The sequence below is a fragment of the Narcine bancroftii genome, chromosome 3, assembly GCF_036971445.1.
Source record: "Narcine bancroftii isolate sNarBan1 chromosome 3, sNarBan1.hap1, whole genome shotgun sequence".
Classification (NCBI taxonomy): Eukaryota; Metazoa; Chordata; class Chondrichthyes; order Torpediniformes; family Narcinidae; genus Narcine; species Narcine bancroftii.
Window position 1 is genome coordinate 356,557,219 of NC_091471.1, and position 20,384 is coordinate 356,577,602.

Genomic DNA, 20,384 nt, shown 5'->3' on the forward strand with positions numbered 1-20,384 from the left:
AACTCCACCTGATGAAACAGGTCCATTGGTCTATGCTGTGCTTGATAGGCTGTCCTAGGGGTAACACCCTATGCCTGCTACAAGATGGTCAATGAGGTGGGAGATGCACTTGGACTATCTGAAATTTGCTGGACTCCCATCAGAGGGAGCGGTCTGGATTTGAACATGGCAGGTTGAGGGGCACATTGACACTTAATGAGAAAGATCCTCGTAGAAAGTTCTGGAGGAACTCATCAGGCCTGGGAGCATCCATGGAATGCAATGGATAGCTGACATTTTGGGCCAAAACCCTTCATCAGGAGTGCATGATAACTCCGCTTCTTCCTCTGGATTCTACGGGCCACCCTTGCCTCTGTGTCTCGGGTCCAGCTCACTCTCTGCCACAGTTCCTGACCTCGCTCTCCACGACTTGACACGGGCCTCTCCTATTCTTTGTCCACTGATAGACCCATGCTTTCGACCATTGGTTCTTCTCCTTCCTCACAACCAGGGAGGACCAGAAACTCATCTCCCCCACACCCCCACCCCCAACCAACTCTGATTTACATCTCAGTCCCAGCCATCCCCAGGCTAGCTCAGTCTTGATGACGAGATTTTGGCGCGAATGGTTGACTGTCTACTGCCTTCCACAGATGTTGCCTGACTCACTGAGTTCCTCCAGCGCATCTGTGTTGCTCCAGTTTCCAGCATCTCCAGACTTCGAAGTTTAGCTTTGCAGAAAGGACACACTTTCAAGCCACAAAAAATAAAACTAAAGGGCTTTATTCCTCACAAAATGTACATGAAAAAAAAATTGATGACATGCTGATGTGTCTTATGCTATTATTGGCGGTATGAATATCCTGCATTACTTATACAGTGAAATCCCTGTTACCCATAATTCATGGAGACAGCAACTGAAGGAATTGTTAGAAATATCGCAAAAATAAATGGGTGAAAAATACCGGTTTAAAATTGGCCCGCTTCACCGTTCCCCTTTCACACAACAGGCAGTCTCAAGCCAACCTGAACACTCCCTTATCCAACATCTATCAATCCACGAAGGTGCCGGTTACCTGGGGTTTTACTATATTTGCAAATTTTATGAATAAAGTATTAAACACAAACATTTTCCTCTGGTTACCACTGCTGACTCAGGAGGTAGCTGTTGTAATTCAGAATAAGAATACTCTTGTTTCTTATTTGTGCATTGAACAAAGATCGAATAAAGGTAAGGGCCCCTGGACACCTATGCCTGTAACTGCAGGAGATGCTCCACTTACTCACCACCATTCGGGGCCCCAAACAGTCCTTCCAAGTGAAGCAACACTTCATCTGTGAATCTACAGGAGTTATCTACTGCATTCGGTGCTCCTGTTGTGGTCTCCTCTACATCAGAGAGACTGTAAGCAGACTGGCAGATCGGTTCACTCAGACCTTAGCTCTGTCCGTCACAATAGCAGGGATCTCCCAGTGGCTATCCATTTCAATTCCCCGCCCCATTCCCATGCTGACATGTTTGTCCAACCGCATATTGGAGGAACCGCACCTCATCCTCCATCTGGGCATTAATATCGGCTTCTTTGGTTTCTGTTATTTCCCCCTCCTCCATCTCTTCCCTTCCCCTGTCCCTATATCTCCTTTCCTCTAGCTCTGTCTCTCTCCCTCTTTCCCTTCCCCTCCGTCTCCTCTCCTCCAGCTCTGCATTCACACCCCCTCCCTCAATCAATCCTCACCTTTCCTCTCCATTCCTCTTATCCACATCCAATTTTGTCTGTTGGCCTGTTCTCCTCCTGCCCTTTCCTCCCCTCTCCTCCAGCCATTTTATTCAGCAGCCTGTCTGTTTTTTGCTCATTCCTTGAAGAAGGGCTCAGGCATGAAATGTTGATTATATATCGATACCTCTCATGGATGCTGTGAGACCTGCTGAGATCCTCCAGCATTTTTGTGTTTTTACTTTTATAAAGGTAACATTATTTTCATGTTCCCTCATGGCATACAGGAGGCCATTGCATCGAGTTAATGCTGGCTCACAGAACAATCCCATCACACTCCTGTAACCTATTCTTTTACACTTGACACTTTTTGAACATACTCCTTTGAATTTGTCTTATACTAACTGCAGTGAAGGACTGACCGTTAGCTTTCTACTAACCAGGTCATGGAGAGCAGGGGAATATTGTTCAGAGTTTATGGTGGAGCTGGTGGAGGAGCACTTAAAAAATTGTATGTTCACTGACTGCTCATTGATACGCCTCTTCTTAAAAGCATACAGGTTCAAAAACAGGAAGTCATGTCACAATTACAATCCTGTAATGAAGGTAGCTTGACGGGGAAATACTGATGTCTTCACGTAAGGGCTAAGCTTCATTGCAGCCTGAAAGGTTGTTAAATTTTGAAACACAGTTCATCAGGAGCCCAGGAGTGCTGAACATGGTAAAAAGGGACAATCCTGCCACAAGTAATGTAACAAATTCGATTAGAGGGTATCCATGCACAAAAATATGGGAAACACCAATGCCCCTGATAAAAAGTTTAGGTTTGGCCACAGGTGCTCAAAGAAAGGCCTGTGTGAAAGTCTAAATCTTTTAGCAATGTCCGTTATTTGAAATATATCTTTTCTTTTTAAATTTAGACATACAGCACGGTAAGAGGCCCTTCTGGCCCATGGTAATAGGCCCTTCTGGCCCACGAGCCTCACCACCCAAATTAACCTACATCTGAAGACGTCAAGTTTATTATCATCTGACTGCACAAGTACAACCCGACGAAACAGCATTCTCCGGTCCTCAGTGCAAAATATGCAGACACACAACCAGATATAACGCACATACAGACAAGCAATACACATGCAGGTCAAGTATCATTTATACAAATAAATAAATAAATAGTGTTTCATAAATATGAGAATCTCGAATGGTTCGTTTGATCAGTTTCTTTGGTCGTTCAACATTCTCGCCGCCCGTGGGAAGAAGCTGTTCCTTAGCCTGGTAGTGCTGGCTCTGATCCTCCTGGATCTCATTTTTGATGGGAGAAACTGCAAGATTCTGGATGAGTGGGGTGGAAGAGATTTTATGCGCCTTCTTCAGACAATCATCCTGGTAGATCACGTTGATAGGTGAGGGGAAGAGAGACTCCATGATCCCCTCTGCCACTCGTATGGTCCTGCAGATTGACCTCCAAATCATTTCTCTGCAGCAACCGTACCACACTGTGATGCAGCTGGCCAGGACACTCTCGATAGAGTTCCTGTAGAAGATTGACATAATGGTGGCCATCAGTCTTCTCAGGAAGTGCAGTCACTGTTGCACCTTCCTGACAAGTGAGGAGATGTTGTATGTTTGTGATAGGTCACTAGTTAAGCAAGCTGTAAGGAACTTGGTGTTCTCCACTCTCTCCACTACCAAGTTATTAATGTGTAGTGGAGGATGGTTGCACCAGGTCCTCCTGAAGTCCACAATCACCTCTTACATCTTGTCCACCTTGAGATTCAGGTTATTACTCCCTCACCAGATTTTCCACCTCTTCTCTGTAGTGCGACTCATCGTTGTTGCTGATGAGGCCAACTACACTTGTGTCATCTGGAAATTTGATAACACTGTTGGAGCAGTGAACAGGAGTGGGTAGAGCACACAGCCCCAAGGTGCACCAGTACTCAGCATGACGGTGCTCGATGTTTTGCTACAAACCTGAACAGACAGTGGTCTTTCCGTTAGGAAGTCCAGAATCCATTTACAGTGAGGGGTGTTGAGTCCCAGAGGAAATGATGTATTAAACGCCGAGCTGAAGTCAATGCACAGCAGCCTGGCGTATGAGGCTGGGTCAGGATGCAGTGAAGGGATAAGGCTATAGTATTGTCTGTGGAACAGTTTCTTCAGTAAGTGAATTGAAATGGGTCCAGTGTCTATGGGAGCTATCCATCACTATATGCTCAAAACTTTCGGACACCTCCCCGTGGCCAACCATTTCTTTTCCACACCCCATTCCCACACTGACAGGTCTGTCTGTGGCCTCATGCACTGCCTAACAGAAGCCACCTACAAATTGGAGGAACAGTATTCTGTCTGGTCAGTCTTCAACCAGAAGTCATTAATATCCTCCAGTTTCCATTAGGCCCCTCCCCCTATATTTCATTTTTCCCCATCCCCCTGTATCCTTTCCTCCAGCTTTCCTCCCCTCTCCTTAACATTTCTCAGGTTTTTTTCCTCCTGCCCTCCCACCCATATTCACCTATGACCTCTTGACTGTTAGCCTGTGCTTACCCCCCTGCCCCATCTTCCCTCTGCTCCACTCCGCCCCCCCCACCACCTTTTTATTCAGGTGCCCACCTGCTGTTTGCTCATACCTTGAAGAAGGGATTAGGCTTGAAACATCAGTTACCCTTTACTTCTATAGACCAGTGGTTGTCAAACTGCCCCCCTAAACTCACATTCGACCTATGCCATAGGTGCTCTGTGTTTAGTAAGGGATTGCTTAAGGTGATATGTGGGCGGAAAGAAAAAGTTTTAATCGTACCTAATTGACTCGTTATGTGCATGGTTTCAAACTCCAAAGAAAATGGGCCAATGACAATTTTTCTCAAGCAAAATATTTCAGTAACAATTGGATCTCAACCTTCCTTTCCCACTCACTTACCTCCTTAAACCATCCTTTACTAATCAAAAAGCACTTGTGGCATAGGAACTGCCTCACCAATGCCTTGTATAATTTCATCATAACCTCCCTACTCTTGAATTCAATACTCCGATTTATGAAGGCCAACATTCCAAATGCCTTCTTCACCACACCATCTACCCGAGTATCAGCCTTGAGGGTACTATTTACCATAACTCCTAAATCCCTTTGTTGCTCTGCACTCCTCAATTGTCTACCATTCAATGTATATGACCTATTTAAATTTGCCTTTCCAAAATGTAGCACCTCACATTTATCTGTATTAAATTCCATCAGTCATTTCTCAGCCCACACCTCCAGCCTTCCTAAATCACCTTTTAATCTACGGTAATTTTCCTCACTGTCCACAACACCACCAATCTTTGTATCATCCGGAAACTTGCTTATCCAATTCTCCACCCCTACTTCCAGATCGTTAATATATATAACAAACAATAGTAGACCCAGGACCGATCCCTGGGGAACTCCACTAGTCACCGGCCTCCATTTGGACAAACAATTACCATTGCTGAATCCATTGCACTACCTCCTTATTTATACCTAATGCCTCCACCTTTTTTCCTAACCTCCTGTGGGGAACTTTGTCAAAAGCTTTCTTCTTTGGCTTGGCTTCGCGGACGAAGATTTATGGAGGGGGTAAAAAGTCCACGTCAGCTGCAGGCTCGTTTGTGGCTGACCAGTCCGATGCGGGACAGGCAGACACGATTGCAGCGGTTGCAAGGGAAAATTGGTTGGTTGGGGTTGGGTGTTGGGTTTTTCCTCCTTTGCCTTTTGTCAGTGAGGTGGGCTCTGCGGTCTTCTTCAAAGGAGGCTGCTGCCCGCCAAACTGTGAGGCGCCAAGATGCACGGTTTGAGGCGTTATCAGCCCACTGGCGGTGGTCAATGTGGCAGGCACCAAGAGATTTCTTTAGGCAGTCCTTGTACCTTTTCTTTGGTGCACCTCTGTCACGGTGGCCAGTGGAGAGCTCGCCATATAACACGATCTTGGGAAGGCGATGGTCCTCCATTCTGGAGACGTGACCCATCCAGCGCAGCTGGATCTTCAGCAGCGTGGACTCGATGCTGTCGACCTCTGCCATCTTGAGTACCTCGACGTTAGGGGTGTGAGCGCTCCAATGGATGTTGAGGATGGAGCGGAGACAACGCTGGTGGAAGCGTTCTAGGAGCCGTAGGTGGTGCCGGTAGAGGACCCATGATTCGGAGCCGAACAGGAGTGTGGGTATGACAACGGCTCTGTATACGCTTATCTTTGTGAGGATTTTCAGTTGGTTGTTTTTCCAGACTCTTTTGTGTAGTTTACCAAAGGCGCTATTTGCCTTGGCGAGTCTGTTGTCTATCTCATTGTCGATCTTTGCATCTGATGAAATGGTGCAGCCGAGATAGGTAAACTGGTTGACCGTTTTGAGTTTTGTGTGCCCGATGGAGATGTGGGGGGGCTGGTAGTCATGGTGGGGAGCTGGCTGATGGAGGACCTCAGTTTTCTTCAGGCTGACTTCCAGGCCAAACATTTTGGCAGTTTCCGCAAAGCAGGACGTCAAGCGCTGAAGAGCTGGCTCTGAATGGGCAACTAAAGCGGCATCATCTGCAAAGAGTAGTTCACGGACAAGTTTCTCTTGTGTCTTGGTGTGAGCTTGCAGGCGCCTCAGATTGAAGAGACTGCCATCCGTGCGGTACCAGATGTAAACAGCGTCTTCATTGTTGGGGTCTTTCATGGCTTGGTTCAGCATCATGCTGAAGAAGATTGAAAAGAGGGTTGGTGCGAGAACACAGCCTTGCTTCACGCCATTGTTAATGGAGAAGGGTTCAGAGAGCTCATTGCTGTATCTGACCCGACCTTGTTGGTTTTCGTGCAGTTGGATAATCATGTTGAGGAACTTTGGGGGACATCCGATGCGCTCTAGTATTTGCCAAAGCCCTTTCCTGCTCACGGTGTCGAAGGCTTTGGTGAGGTCAACAAAGGTGATGTAGAGTCCTTTGTTTTGTTCTCTGCACTTTTCTTGGAGCTGTCTGAGGGCAAAGACCATGTCAGTGGTTCCTCTGTTTGCGCGAAAGCCGCACTGTGATTCTGGGAGAATATTCTCGGCGACACTAGGTATTATTCTATTTAGTAGAATCCTAGCGAAGATTTTGCCTGCAATGGAGAGCAACGTGATTCCCCTGTAGTTTGAGCAGTCTGATTTCTCGCCTTTGTTTTTGTACAGGGTGATGATGGTGGCATCACGAAGATCCTGAGGCAGTTTACCTTGGTCCCAACAAAGCTTGAAAAACTCATGCAGTTTGGCATGCAGAGTTTTGCCGCCAGCCTTCCAGACTTCTGGGGGGATTCCATCCATACCTGCTGCTTTGCCACTTTTCAGTTGTTCGATTGCCTTATATGTCTCATCCAGGGTGGGAACCTCATCCAGCTCTAGCCTTAGGGGCTGTTGAGGGAGCTGGAGCAGGGCGGAATCTTGGACTGAGCGGTTGGTACTGAAAAGATATTGGAAGTGTTCTGACCATCGGTTGAGGATGGAGATCTTGTCGCTGAGGAGGACTTTGCCGTCTGAGCTGCGCAGCGGGCTTTGGACTTGGGGTGATGGGCCGTACACAGCCTTTAGAGCCTCGTAGAAACCCCTGAAGTCGCCAATGTCCGCGCTGAGCTGTGTTCGTTTGGCGAGGCTAGTCCACCACTCATTTTGGATCTCCCGGAGTTTGCGCTGATGATGGCTGCATGCGCGACGGAAGGCTTGTTTCTTCTCTGGACAGGACGGCTTTGTAAGGTGAGCCTGGTGGGCAGCTCGCTTCTTTGCCAGCAGCTCCTGGATTTCCTGGCTGTTTTCGTCAAACCAGTCCTTGTTTTTCCTGGAGGAGAAGCCCAGTACCTCTTCAGTGGATTGCAGTATGGTAGTCTTCAACTGATCCCAGAGGGTTTCAGGGGACAGGTCCGTGAGGCGGGTTGCAACGTCGAGCTTTGCTTTGAGGTTTGCCTGGAAGTTTCCTCTCGCTTCGTCTGACTGCAGTTTTCCAACATTGAACCTCTTTCTGGGGGCTTTATTGTTCCTGGGCTTTGGCTTGAAGTGAAGGTTGAGCTTGCAGCGAACCAGCCGGTGGTCAGTGTGGCATTCCGCGCTAGGCATGACCCTGGTGTGGAGCTTTACTAAAGTCTAAATAGACAACATCCACAGCTTTCCCTTCATCTACCTTTTTTGTAACCCCCTCGAAAAACTCAATCAGGTTTGTCAAGCATGATCTACCCCTGACAAAACCATGCTGATTACTCCCTGTACCTCCAAATATTTGTAAATACCATCCCTCAGAACACTTTCCATCAACTTACCCACCACAGACGTCAGACTCACGGGCCTATAACATAGAACAGTGTGAGGACCTTGCTGTTTGCAATCCATATGAATGATTTGGATGCAAATGACACAAAGGGTGGTGAAGATGTTTACTGCGGAGAGGGGTCTTAATCTAAAGGGTGATATTGATGTGTTGGTAAAATAGGCTGAGAAATGGCAGATGCAGTTAATGGAATGGTTGGTGGTTGAAGCTCTGGAGGGGTGTCAGTGCTTGAATAATGGGTTGTGAATTGGAGAGGATCCCTTTGACCAAGCCTTGGACTGTCTATGCCAACATCCCCTGATATGGCTCAGATTCAAATTTAGTTTAATCGTGTTACTTGTGCAGCCTTCAGAGATAACTGTACAGGCTTATAGGGATGTAGGCATGGGGTGGATAAGGACTCCAAAGTCAGATAGGAGCATCCAGCCCCATTAACTGTGGGCATCAAAAGGGAGCACATTTTGATCAATTCCTCAGGCCAAGCCTTTGGTAAAATTCAGGCCCTCAGTTGCCTCTCAGGAGATGAAGAATAATTTCCTGCAGAAAATATTGCCATGGGGTCATGCAGCACAGAATCAGGACCTTCACATTCAAGATTATTGCCACATTACAGCCAGTACAGTGAGAAGAATTTTGTGCGAGCAGCCAGACTTTGGCCCATTATTCAGACATTCTGGCTCAGAAGCAACTGTTTACACTTGTCTCATGTTATATCAGAATCAGAATTTATTGTCACGAACAAGTCACAAAATTTGTTGTTTTGCGGCAGTGTCACAGTGCAAATGTTTGTGTAAACGACCTTACAAATTGAATAAAAATAGTGCAAGAAAAAGACAGTGTAAGGTCATGTCTATGGTTCATTGTTCATTCAAAAATCTGATGGCAACAGGGAAGAAGCTGTCTTAGTCCGCTGAGTGCTTGTCTTCAGGCTCCTGTACCTTTTTCCTGATAGTAGTAGAGTGAAGAGGGAATGGCCTTGAGGATAGAGGCTGCTTCCTTAAGACACCATCTCTTGTAGATGTCCTCGATGAAGTGAAGTTTGGTGCCTGTGATGTTGCAGGCCGACTTAACCACCCTCTGGAGTTTTTTCTTTTCCCGAGTGTTAGCAACTCCGTACCAGGCAGTGAGGCAACCTGTCAGAATACTCTCCATGGTACACCTGTAGAGGTTTATAAAGGTTTTTACCACATTCTCTCCACATTCATATCAACTTGCTCTAGATTCTGAAACACACACACACACACACACACACACACACACACACACACACACACACACACACACACACACACACACACACACACACACACACACACACACACACACACACACACACACCCTCTAGGGAAGAATATGCACACTTGGGAGCTCAGGCCTAAATCCTAAATACAGATGAATAAAGAGTACAAGACAGCAGTTTTGCCAACCTCACCACCATCCCTTTCATTGTTCACAAGTTTAGGGATGATCCATGGCAGTGGCAAGCATTGAGCTGTCTCCCAAAGGGTGCAGGGTACTGACAGCATCCTAATGTCTTGGGGCTTTGCAAACCAGGGGGAAAGGTGATATCATGAGCTCAGGTTTACCACTGAACTGGGCATGGTGCTGTTCTGCTGGGTAGGTTACTGAGGCACAGGGGACAGCAGTATCGGAGGAGGCAGCAAGATCCACAGATGCCTCTGAAGGGACTCTCTTTTGCTTCTCTTTCTTGTCTTGTTTGTGGTGCTAGGCTAGTAGTGCCTCTTTGTGTGCCTTTACAGGGCAAACAAAGGAGAAAGTTTTTTTGCAGTTTAATGTACAGTAAAATCCCTGATACCTAGCACATGGGGAATGGTCGATGTTGGATAAATGCATTTTCCGGTTGCTTGAGACTCTTTCTTACAATGCCTGACTAATACACCTGCATTAAGAATAAACTGTTTAAAAGACAAAAGGCAAAAATACTGGACTGTACTTACATTGACAAACTTCACTTGCATGAATATATAAATCTTAAAGCATTTTATTTTATTTTCAGTCACATTCTTTGAAAACATTTAACCATCGTTCCATCAGCAGGTTCCTCCCTCTCCACGGAGCTACCCAAAAGATGAACAATAATGTTATAGATAATTAACTCCCCCCCCCCACCTCCCCCAAGTTTGCAGATAAAGCCTTACGAAGCAGGGATAAGGAGATACTTTAAGAGAGTCACCCCAATAGCAAGCGGCATCAACCAGCTCTTCATCCTGGGCGACGCCATTACTGTTTCACACAACTTTATTCAAACAGCTGCTTCAAGCAAAGCCCGACCAAAGGTCTCCGCTGGCTGAATATTTGCTCCCATCTTCACCAAAGGTTTATGTATTACTTCAGCGAACATTTACTTTTACAATTTTAAACTTACCTATAATACTATTTATTTTAATTTTTTAACTTTATTGTCCTCATTTTTTCTGCCAGTTGTTTGAATTCCAAATACCAGGGGTTTCACTGTACATGACAGTAAATGGAATCTTGAACCTTGAACCTCGAGCAGGCATTGATAACAAACAATTGGTCTTCACATTGACGACTTTGGCCCGATCTACCCAAGTTTCCCCAGGAGTCACTCCACATACAGCCACCAGGTGGGACAAGACTAACCAGAATCAGAAATGAAAACAAATGAGCTGCTTTTCAGAAGTGCTTCAGACAGCAACTCATTATTAGGATTTATGAAAGAGTAAATGACTTCAAACATTCATTTTTTTTAAAGAAAGCTGAAATGACAGAAATCACATGGAAGCAAATTGATTTCGGAGCAGTCCAATGCAATTTGACAAAGCCCAAGGCTAAAGCAAAACAGTTTAAGCATTTTTCCCCCCGGTAACCAAGCATTTGATTCGCTTTGATGTTGTCCTCTATGTAACAAATCCATGAATCACTTCAACAGGCTAATTTTCTCTTGAAGGTAATGAATGAGGAATGGGTAAAAACTTCTTCATTGTATGTTGCACAGTCATTCCCAGGGAACCTTAACTTAGGGAGTTAAAAATGAAAAATCATGTATTCATTTAATTATCGTATTCGTTGGTTCATTTAGATTCACAGTATCGCTGGTGGAAACTCACCCAGAATATTGTTTCCCCACTTTAGAAAATATCTCAAATTTGTGGAGGCTTTCCATCAGTCAGAAGAGAGATACTGTATATATCGCACAACACCTGGCTCCATTCGAAACTCCTCAGTCAATGATGCAACCCACATCCGCATGCAGCAACACCTGGACAATGTTCAGTGTTCGAAACGTTGGTTATATACTGTATCTTTACCTCTTGCAGACACTGCGGGACCTGCTGAGATCTTCCAGCACTTTCCATACGTAGCCTCAGAGCCTCAACATCATTTTGTGAGTATGTTTCCACAATATTATATGCTTTAAAAGAACATTTCCATGATACATTAAAGAATGGACCATGTTCTGATTCAGAGCAATTGTTTTGGTTTCAAAACTGTTGTCATCAAGACTGAACACATGAAGAATTTTTTTTGCTTCTCTGATTTGTTTAGTTCAACAGCTGTGAATGCTAACAGCTCTCGAGTTCATCATCGAGAGATTTCTTATCATGGCGCATACAACATCATACAATTATCACAAGGGTGTTGGATAAATTCTTAAAAGTGCTGGAAACAGGGAGAAAGAGAAGTTAGAAGTTGACGGAAACTAATGGAACTGACTGTTCTAACAGCTGAAATCAACATATTGGGCTCAACCACCTTCTCCTTGCTCTTTGATCCTGAGACAATGGATTATTTATTTCTACTTAGTACGTGTAATTAGAATTTTAACCTTCTGTATGACATTTATCTGATTTAGAAATCCTAAAAATTTATCATCTGTTTTTCTTCCAAATTTGTTTCAGATGGACCAAGCATTTGTAATGATAAAGTCAAATCCAATTATCCAAATGCAGCAGTTTTAAGGAAAACAGTCATGCCCTGAAGAACAAGCCACCAGATTACATGGATATGCTGTTCATCAAAAAGGTCCAGGACAGAGAGCACGTACTCATCAGTAGACTGCTGTGACTTGTATACTCCATGACATCGCATTGATGGATGGAGTCAGATATACAGCATAGTTACAGGCCCCTTGGCCCACTAAGTCTACGTTGATCATCTTGCCTCTATATATTAATCCCACTTGCCTGCATTAATTCCCTATTCCTCTGCGCCTGGTCATTCAAGTATCTGTCTAGATGCTTCTTTTTTTTTTTTTTTTTTTTTTTTTTTTTTTAATTTTTTATTTTTCACACCATAAATCACAATAGCCATGATATACACTTTTTCTTTTCCACACATTTACAGTGACTTTTTCTCCCTCCCCCCTCCCTCCTCCCAAGCCACCCCCCCATCCCCCCCCCCCTCTCATCCATTTTAGTTATACAATCTAGGTTGCATTAATTCAGTTAGACAATGTTGTCATTCAACAAAAATACACCAGAAATTCTACTGAGTCCATTCTTTTCTTCTCTTCTCCTTCCATCAACTTAGGTAATGTTTGTTCCCGGTAGGTTTTCGCTATTGTATTTAATGTAAGGCTCCCATACTTGTTCGAATATTTCAATATTATTTCTTAAACTATATGTTATTTTTTCTAATGGAATACATTTATTCATTTCTATATACCATTGTTGTATTTTCAAATTATCTTCCAATTTCCAGGTTGACATAATACATTTTTTTGCTACAGCTAGGGCTATCTTAACAAATCTTTTTTGTGCATCCTCCAAGTCAATTCCAAATTCTTTATTTTTTATGTTACTTAGGAGAAAGATCTCTGGATTCTTTGGTATATTGTTTTCTGTTATTTTATTTAATATCTGATTGAGATCATCCCAAAATTTTTCTACTCTCTCACATGTCCAGATTGCATGAATTGTTGTTCCCCTTTCTTTTTTACATCGAAAACATCTATCAGATACTGTTGGGTCCCATTTATTTAACTTTTGCGGTGTAATGTATAGTCTGTGTAACCAATTATATTGTATCATACGCAGCCTCGTATTTATTGTATTTCTCATCGTTCCAGAGCATAACTTCTCCCATGTTTCCTTTTTTATCTTTATATTTAAATCTTGTTCCCATTTTTGTTTAGTTTTACCATTTGTTTCCTCATTTTCCTTTTCTTGCAGTTTAATATACATATTTTTTATAAATCTTTTGATTAACATTGTATCTGTAATCACATATTCAAGGTTACTTCCCTCTGGTAAACTCAAGTTGCTTCCTAATTTATCTTTCAAGTAGGATCTCAGTTGGTAATATGCCAGCGCTGTATCTCCCGTTATATTGTACTTATCTCTCATTTGTTCAAAGGATAAGAATCTACTTCCTGAAAAACAATTTTCTATTCTTTTAATCCCTTTTTTTTCCCATTTTCTAAAGGCAAGGTTGTCTATTGTAAAAGGGAGTAGCTTATTTTGCGTCAATATTAGTTTTGGTATTTGGTAATTTATTTTATTTCTTTCTACATGAATCTTCTTCCATATATTGAGGAGATGGTGTAATACTGGAGAAGTTCTATGTTGTACCAATTTTTCGTCCCATTTATATAATATGTGTTCAGGTATCTTTTCCCCTATTTTATCTAATTCTAGTCTCGTCCAGTCTGGTTTTTCCCTTGTTTGATAAAAATCTGATAGGTACCTTAATTGTGCGGCTCTATAATAATTTTTGAAGTTTGGCAATTGTAAGCCTCCTTGTTTATACCATTCTGTTAATTTGTCTAGTGCTATCCTCGGTTTCCCCCCTCTCCATAAAAATCTCCTTATTATTTTCTTTAACTCTTTGAAGAATTTTTCTGTCAGTTGTATTGGCAATGCCTGAAATAAGTATAGTATCCTTGGAAAAATGTTCATTTTAATACAGTTTATCCTTCCTATCAGTGTTAGTGGTAGCTCTTTCCAATGCTCTAAATCGTCCTGTAATTTTTTCATTAGTGGATTGTAATTGAGTTTATATAATTGGCCTAGATTTTTGTTTATTTGCACACCTAGGTATCTTATTGCCTGCGTTTGCCATCTGAATGGGGATTCCTCCTTAAATTTTGAGAAATCCGCGTTATTCATAGGCATTGCTTCACTTTTATTTACGTTTATCTTGTATCCCGACACTTCTCCATATTCCTTCAATTTCTTATATAGTTCTTTTATTGATAGTTCTGGTTCTGTTAAGTACACTATCACATCATCCGCAAACAGACTGATTTTATATTCCCTGTCTTTTATTTTTATTCCTTTTATATTATTATCTCTTCTTATCGATTCTGCTAGTGGTTCTATAGCTAGCGCAAACAATAATGGTGATAGTGGGCATCCCTGCCGCGTTGACCTGCTTAAGTTAAATTGCTTTGATACATGTCCATTTACTGTCACTTTCGCTAACGGTCCCTTATATAATGCTTTAATCCAATTAATATACTTCTCCGGTAAACTGAATTTTTGCAATACTTTGAACAAGTAATTCCATTCTACTCTGTCGAAGGCCTTCTCTGCGTCTAAAGCAACTGCTACTGCCGGTGCTTTATTTCCTTCTACTGCATGAATTAAGTTAATAAATTTACAAATATTGTCTGTTGTGCGTCTTTTTTTGATAAATCCAGTTTGGTCTAAATTTACCATTTTCGGTACCTGTTCTGCTAATCTGTTCGCTAATAGTTTAGCTATTATCTTATAATCTGTGTTTAGCAGAGATATTGGTCTATATGACGCTGGTGAGAGTGGATCTTTCCCTTGTTTTAGTATCACTGTAATTATTGCTGTTTTACATGAATCTGGTAAGTTTTGTGTCTCATCAATCTGGTTGATTACATCCAGGAGGGGCGGTATTATTAGGTCTTTAAATGTTTTGTAGAATTCTATTGGGAGTCCATCCTCTCCTGGTGTCTTATTATTTGGTAAATTTTTTATTATCTCTTGTATTTCTACTGTTCCAAATGGTTCTGTTAATTTATTTTGTTCCTCTATTTGTAGTTTTGGTAGTTCAATTTTAGTCAAAAATTCATCTATTTTCCCTTCTTTCCCTTCGTTTTCGGTTCGGTATAATTGTTCATAGAATTCTCTGAAGTTTTCCTTAATTTCTTTTGGATTATATGTAATTTGTTTGTCTTTTTTCCTTGTTGCCAATACCATTTTCTTAGTTTGCTCTGTCTTAAGCTGCCATGCTAGGATTTTGTGTGTTTTTTCCCCTAGTTCATAATATTTCTGTTTTGTCTTCATTATATTCTTCTCCACCTTATATGTTTGTAATGTTTCATATTTTATTTTTTTATCCGCCAATTCTCTTCTTTTGGTTGTATCTTCCTTTATTGCTAATTTTTTTTCTATGTTTATTATTTCCCTTTCCAACTGCTCTGTTTCCTGATTATAGTCCTTCTTCATCTTGGTTGCATAACTTATTATTTGCCCTCTAATGAATGCTTTCATTGCGTCCCATAGTATAAACTTATCTTCCACTGATTCCGTATTTACTTCAAAGTACATTTTTAATTGTTTTTCAATAAATTCTCTAAAATCCTGTCTTTTAAGTAGCATGGGGTTTAATCTCCATCTATACATTCTTGGAGGGATGTCTTCTAGCTCTATTGCCAATAACAGGGGTGAGTGGTCCGATAATAGTCTAGCTTTATATTCCGTTTTCCTAACTCTCCCTTGTATGTGGGCTGATAACAGGAATAGGTCTATCCTTGAGTATGTTTTATGTCTAGTCGAGTAGTATGAGTATTCCTTTTCTTTTGGGTTTTGTTTCCTCCATATGTCCACAAGTTTCATTTCTTGCATTGATTTAATTATAAATTTGGTTACTTTGTTCTTCCTGTTAATTTTTTTCCCCGTTTTATCCATATTTGGATCCAAATTCAGATTGAAATCCCCTCCTATTAGTATGTTCCCTTGCGTATTAGCTACCTTCAAAAAGATATCTTGCATAAACTTTTGATCTTCTTCGTTAGGTGAATATATATTAAGTAGATTCCAAAGCTCTGAATATATCTGACATTTTATCATAACATATCTCCCTGCTGGATCTATTATTTCCTCTTCTATTTTAAATGGCACATTTTTGCTAATTAATATAGCCACTCCTCTTGCTTTTGAATTATACGATGCTGCTGTTACATGTCCTACCCAATCTCTCTTTAATTTCTTGTGCTCCAATTCAGTTAAATGTGTTTCTTGGACAAATGCTATATCTATTTTTTCCTTTTTCAGTAAATTTAGTAGTTTCTTCCTTTTAATTTGGTTATGTATTCCATTAATATTTAGAGTCATATAGTTCAGCGTAGCCATTTTATATTTTGTTTATCTTCTCTTTCCGTTTTTCCATCATTACCTTTCCTCCTTTTCCATTTCTGTTTTCTTATTTTCAACTCTTTACCAGACAACATTCCTACAACATCCAACATTTTCCTTATTCTCCTATTTCTATCTTCTTTATCCCCAATCTCCCCTTCCCCTCCTGAGTTGCCCTTTATCCCTTGTCGGACAACCACATCTCCCCTCTCCATTTGGATTTGCGAATCCACTCGCAAGCGTCAACTGATTTTGCAGTGACCGCTCTTTTCCCCCCACCCAGCCCCCCCCAGAAAAGATTTCGTTTTTTATATGTCACAAAGGTCACTCTTTTAGTTCCCTCCTTATTCTCTCTATTCCATTACCTTCCCTTATTAATTCTTGTCTATACTTTCTATGTTTTCCTCTAATTACAGATACTTTCACATATGCCCATTGTCTCTATTCACTCTTATACCTCTTTACCCGCATACATATCAATCGTGGTCATTTTTACCCTCCTTACCCGTCTTCATCCCTCAGTCTATTTTTGTCTTTACCCACATACATATCAATCGTGATAATTTTTGCTCTCATTACCCGTCTTCATCCCTCAGTCTATTTTTGTAATTGTTCTGCAAATTTTCGTGCTTCTTCTGGATCCGAGAATAGTCTGTTTTGTTGTCCTGGAATAAATATTTTCAATACCGCAGGATGCTTCAGTGTAAATTTATATCCTTTCTTCCATAAAATCGCTTTTGCTGCATTGAACTCTTTTCTCTTCTTTAGGAGTTCAAAGCTTATATCTGGATAAATGAAGATTTTTTGCCCTTTATACTCCAGTGGTTTGTTGCCCTCTCTTACTTTTTCCATTGTCTTCTCCAGTACCTTTTCTCTTGTAGTATATCTTAGGAATTTTACTACAATAGATCTTGGTTTTTGTTGTGGTTGTGGTTTAGGGGCCAATGCTCTATGTGCCCTTTCTATTTCCATTTCTTGCTGTAGTTCTGGACATCCTAGGGCCTTAGGGATCCATTCTTTTATAAACTCCCTCATATTCTTGCCTTCTACATCTTCCTTAAGGCCCACTATCTTTATGTTATTTCTTCTGTTATAATTTTCCATTATATCTATTTTTTGGGCTAGTAATTCTTGTGTCTCTTTAGTTTTTTTATTAGATTCCTCCAATTTCTTTTTTAAGTCTTCTACCTCCATTTCTGCTGCTATTGCCCGTTCTTCCATCTTGTCCATTTTTTTCCCCATTTCTGTTAAGGTCATATCCATTTTATTTATTTTCTTTTCTGTGTTGTTTATTCTTCTTCTTAAATCATTGAATTCCTGTGTTTGCCATTCTTTAAATGACTCCATGTATCCTCTAACAAGAGCAAGTACCTCCTTTACCTTGCCTATCTTTTCTTCTTCTATTTCCCTGTACTCTTCCTCTTCCTCTTCTTCTTCCTCTAGGTTGACCATCTGTTGTTTCTTTGCTGCCCTTTCCTCCTCTTCTTTCTTGTTTCTATTGTCTTCTGTGGTCTCTTCTTGCTGCAGGTGTTCTGCAGCTGTCGTTGCCGGCTGTGGAGATCGACTCCCCAGCTGGTCCCCCCTCCCGTCGGTGTGTTTTTTTGTATGCGCATCGCGCATGCGCGAGGAGTCGCGCATGCGCGGTTGCGCACTTTTACTCGGCTCTGTGAGCCATTGTTGTAGTTCTCTTTCTACCGACCTGAGGTAGTGGGGTCTTCTCTCCACAGCGGGCCTCTTCGGACAGGTAAGGCCTTCACCTTTTTCCTCCGTTGTCTTCTCTTCCTCTCTTCTTTCCGTTGATTTTGATTTTTCTCCTTTTGTCTCCATCTTCTTTCCACCTTTATACTCACTTTTCTTTAACTTGTATTTCTGTGCCTTTGTATTTTCTCTTGTTTTTCCCGACTTTTCTGGAGAGGGCTGGAGTTCACCGTCCGGCCACTACTCCATCACGTGACTCCTCCCCTGTCTAGATGCTTCTTGAATTCACATCAACCCAACATTGTGTGAATAATTTACCCCTCAGATCCCCTTTAAACTTTATTTTTCCTTAAACCTATGCCCTTTAGTTTCAGACACACACAATCTTTTTTTAATCTGGGTACTCCGGTTTCCTCCCACTTTCCAAAAATGTATCAGGTTAATTGGTCACATGGATGCATTTGGGTAGCATGGGCTCATGGACCAGAAGGACCTGTTGCCGTGCTGTTTCTCTAAAATAAAAGTTTGAAGTTAAATAATAATAAACTGCGATTATTCCATAAATTTATCAGGATCAAACCCAGTGAATTTATTTTGCTCAGATATATGATTTTGATGTTGGTGTATGACACCCAAGTCCCTCATTCAAGTTGAAAGGACTTTATATATATTCAAACGAGAAAGGCTGCAGATGCTGGGTTTGAGTTCAATGCACAAATGTGTTGGAAAAACTTAGCAGGTCATGCAGTGTCTATAGGAAGTGAAGGGTAACCAACTTTTCAGGCCTGGACCTTTTATCTAGTATTTATCAGATTATACATAGTCATGTCTCCATTTTTCTTATCTCTGAGCCCCGGGTGTTTGTGAGAACTAAATCACGATTAAACAAGCAAACACCCTGCATCCCCAACAAGTGCAACACTTTGTATAATTGTGGGGAATTCAATCTTCACTGATATTGGAGTCTTTGTGATCAGAAGAGTTAACTAGTATTTGGACTAAGCAACTCTAAGCACAATGATTAGTGTCTTGCTGGAAATGAACTTGGATACTTCAATAAATTTAAATTTAGACATACAGCATGGTAACGGGCTCTTCTGGCCCACTTGCCTGTGCCGTCCAGATACACCAATTAACCTTCAAACCCCATATGTTTTGAAGGGTGGGAGGAAACCGGAGCACTCGAAGGAAACACGCAGACATAGGGAGAACGTACAAACTCCTTACGGACAATTCCGATTCGAACATGGATCACTGCACTGTAATAGCGTTGCATTAATTGTGCCGCCCAGTTCAATATCTTCTAACAATAAAAATCACAGTACAAATAAGCATGAAAAGTAATAAATAATTTAAAATTGAAAATTAGGTTTAAAGAGATAGATTATCAGTGGAAACACAAGCTTGGAGTGGCAATTCCTATCTCTCCTTTAATTACAATCTATTGAAAGTAGATTCCCTGAGATTTGTAGCTCTGAGAATTTGCTGAAAATACAGGGCTCACATAATTCTCCTTTTATCTTGACTGAACCCATGGATATTGTGCTGAGCCAACTTTTCCTTATGCAGAGGGTCAAGCAAGAAAACCCACTCTAGAGGCACTGGGTTGGTGTTGGTGGGGGGGGGGGGTGTGGGGGAGGGCAAAAGGGACTCATTCTTTCTTCACCAATACCTTGAGGAAGGGCTCAGGCCCGCAACCCACGGGCAGCGAGAATGCTGAAACACCAAAGGAACTGCTCAGACTATCTGAGACTCTCATACCATGAAGCAAATATTTATATGTGCATATGATTAGTTGTCCTGCATTGATAGTGTTTGTCTGTATGTGTGTGTTATATCTGGTTATGTGTCTGCATGTTTCGCACGGAGGACCGGAGAATGCTGTTTCATCGGGTTATAATTGTGCAATCCGATGACAATAGACTTGACTTAAAGCGTCAGTAATATATCCTTACCTCCTATGGGTGCTGCAAGACTGGCTGAGTTCATCCACCATCCCTGTGTTTTGACAACAATCACAGCATCAGCAGATTTTTGTAGAGAGACCTACAAAGAGGCAGACTTGCAAGGAAACGACCTAATCAAGGAAAAATAGTTGAATTTTAACATAACACAAGAGATTTACATACTGACTTTGGCAAAATATTCTGGAAATTTTACATTTTAATGCAAAACCTAATGACTTTTTAAAATACTATTTGAATCCACAATTAGTGATTAATAAATTCTCTAGCCTTGAATATTAAATACATGAATTACAATTGCTCCACTTAAACATTTCCAGATAAATTATACCTTAATTTTTTTTAAATTTTAGTGGTTTATTGTGATTTAAGCTTCTACAATTGAAATATACGATTGCACCAGCCTTTGTTACATGCACTTCAAATATTTAAA

The 20,384-nt window shown here is 41.5% G+C and overlaps 1 protein-coding gene across 6 annotated transcripts in view; it reads right to left on the reverse strand.

The window, feature by feature from the left end:
• ccdc137 (coiled-coil domain containing 137) overlaps window positions 1–20,384 on the reverse strand; it is a 196,250-nt gene that overhangs the window by 16,583 nt on the left and 159,283 nt on the right. For 4 of the 6 annotated variants that reach the window (XR_011354862.1, XR_011354866.1, XR_011354865.1 and 1 more), the window contains one exon: window positions 19,943–20,064. The exons of 1 other annotated variant lie outside the window; for it this stretch is intronic. The gene's annotated coding sequence lies outside the window, so the exon portion shown is untranslated. Of the gene's footprint in view, window positions 1–8,766; window positions 9,137–19,942; window positions 20,065–20,384 lie in introns of those variants that run through there. One more of the 6 variants, XR_011354864.1, reaches the window with a different exon arrangement.